Here is a 2,900-nt window from a genome sequence, read left to right on the forward strand (position 1 = left end):
TAGTGCAGCTACTTCAGGATGGCACATCCATACGCGCAGTGGCCAGAAGGTTTGCTGTGTCTCCCAGCACAGTGTCAAGAGCATGGAGGAGATACCAGGAGACAGGTCAGTACACCAGGAGAGGTGGAGGGGGCCGTAGGAGGGCAACAACCATAATATAACAACAATTATTATATATTATAACAACAATAATATTATCTGATTCATACCTGATTTTGACACTGTATATATTGTATATATTTTGGATTTGTGTATTATTGTTACTGTTATCTTAGACTTCTTATATTTGCACTCTTTATAACTGCACTCTTCCACTTTCCACAGTCCAGCAGCTTATCTTATTGCTACACGTTATGGTTGGGTTCAAACTGGACAGTCTAAAAGCTGACTGCAACTCAAGTTTACTGTTTCCCTGTTAGGTCCAGCTGAAGTATGACAAGAAACCAAGAGACAAATGAGGAAAGACTCCAAAATCACAATGCAGAGTAATATTTATTTTGTTTGCATTTCTAGGTGGATGTATGTGTTATTTAAGATGAGAGAACAAAATTGCTAACATTCAAACCAAATACATCAACAAAAATGACGTGAGATAATTAATCTAATCACATATTAAAGGAACAGTGTAACATTTTGGAAGATATGCTTATTCATTTATTGTTTGCTTAATACAACTCTCATGATGTTCTCACAGTAAATATAAATCCAGTCAGCGGTCAGTTAGCTCAGCATTTCTTAAAGCTCACCAATTAAGACGTTAGAATAAGGAACACGGTGGCAGCAAAGGCAGGTAAATGGTGATTTGACTGGGATCCCAGACACAAACCTCTGAACCACCAGGTACTGAGGCAGTGTCATACACTGGACCATATCTGGAGTCATGCCAAGTCTTCTGACGTGAATGTTGCTGATGATCGATGACGATCACATTACCCAAGTTGACCTCAACTTTAATGACGACTTTGTCATGCTCAGGGTGACCAATTGGATAGCGGCGAGCGTCCTCCAGGTTTCTGCAGAGGTAGACGCCCCGGCCGAACATCCCATCTTCCGACTGGCGAAAACCATTGGCCAGGATGGATTGAGCATTTGCCCAGGTGGTGCCATGGTACATGATTTCCAACTGGTTTGCCATTATTTATAATAGCGTATGGCACACACACACTTAGGATCTGAGAAGATGACGGTTTGCTGCAGCTTCTGACAGTTGAAAAGGAGCAAACGTTTAGACCTGCAAACACCAGGATACGTGAGCTGTTATCAGTCAGGAGGTTCACAGCTGAGTCACACACATCAACATATTCCACCGAAGTGTTTTCACATACCTTTCTCTATGTTTCTCCTAGAGTTCAAGCTGTGAGCTCACTCCCCTTTAGTAAAGACTGTCAAGCTCTGGGAGAAAGTGTCTATCACTCACTTTAATTTCACTTTTTGTTTCATGGCTTACAGTTAGTATCTATTTGGGTGTGGTCAACACAGCAGCTGTGTTTAACACCCTGTGAGCAATAGATGGCAGGGCTGGTAGATTGACTACCAGACTGGTAGATGTCAGTGTGGGACTTCCCAAGTTTCCCCTAGTTGACAGATGCACATTTGGTAACACTTTATAATACAGCCTGTGACTTGTTAGTACAAAGGCCAGGCCAGAATTTAGTACATTCTAAGCTGGCAAAAACTCTTTGGTACCAGTTTGTATGTAGGGTCCAGATAAGTACTTTGAAAGATGATAACCATTTTAAATGAATAGCTTTACAAATGTTTGGGTTACAGTAGGTTTATGTACAATCTATCATAAGATCGCATGTACTTATATATGCAACAATTCCGTTTGAATCACACATACATTTACACATGCATACACGACAACATATATACGAAGAATATAAACAGGTTCTATGAGTTTGTCCATGTACACCTAATGCTAATGGAAAGTTAACATGAAATAAGCTAACGTTTTGTGCGTCTATTTTTTTGGAATAAAATGACATAACATGAATTAATGTTACCAAATGTAAAGTGAATAAATGTGACGAACATAAGGTGAATAAAACTTAAATACATTTCTCCATCTGTGAACATGATTTCTGCCTGAGTCATATCAGATAGATTTTTATCTGCAATGCTGGTTGTTAACAGTGAAGACAACAACTCCCATGATTCCATGCTATTTTACAACATCACCAAAGTTCATCTTTTGTTATCCTGTGGATTTTTGATTGAGAGACCACTAGCAGCAAAAATGACATTTTTGCGTTTAAGTACAGTACTACAGTACTTAGTTACATCTCACCACTGGTATCTAACCAGTGCAGTCAGTCACTCAGCTGTGGTGGTCCAACTGATGAGAGATACAATAAAGGAAGATAAAAGACTGATTTGGGTATAATGTTCACTATGTTCACCATCACAGTTTGGAATCAAACATTTGGTAATTAACACTAAACACAAAGTTCTTATTTCCCTCTCGACAAAAACTGTGTTGCTTTAACTAGGTCCAAAAGTAATAATAATCAAGTGAACTGGAGACTTTCAACTTTAACTATTGGTGTTTTAACAATACTTTTCCATGTCAACACAAAGCTGACTTTAATCAATAGCTTAGCTTCTGAGAAAATGCAGCTTCTCACTGGGATTACACGCTGTTCAAAGGAAGCTTGTTTTTTTAAGGCCTCAAAAAAATGACAGAAAACATGAGCTTTTTTTCAGTCAGGAACTTCACAGCTTGGTCAGTCACCTCAACATATTCCACTTAAAGGGCCAGTGTGTAATATTTGGCATGGTTTATTGTCAAATCTGAATCTGAATCTGAATATTCTACCTATTAATATGTTTATATAAGTGTATAATCGCTATAAAATAAAATTCGTTTGGTTTTCGTAGCCTTATAATAATTATGCTTT

The sequence above is a fragment of the Epinephelus moara genome, chromosome 18 (genome assembly GCF_006386435.1).
Source record: "Epinephelus moara isolate mb chromosome 18, YSFRI_EMoa_1.0, whole genome shotgun sequence".
Taxonomy (NCBI): Eukaryota; Metazoa; Chordata; class Actinopteri; order Perciformes; family Serranidae; genus Epinephelus; species Epinephelus moara.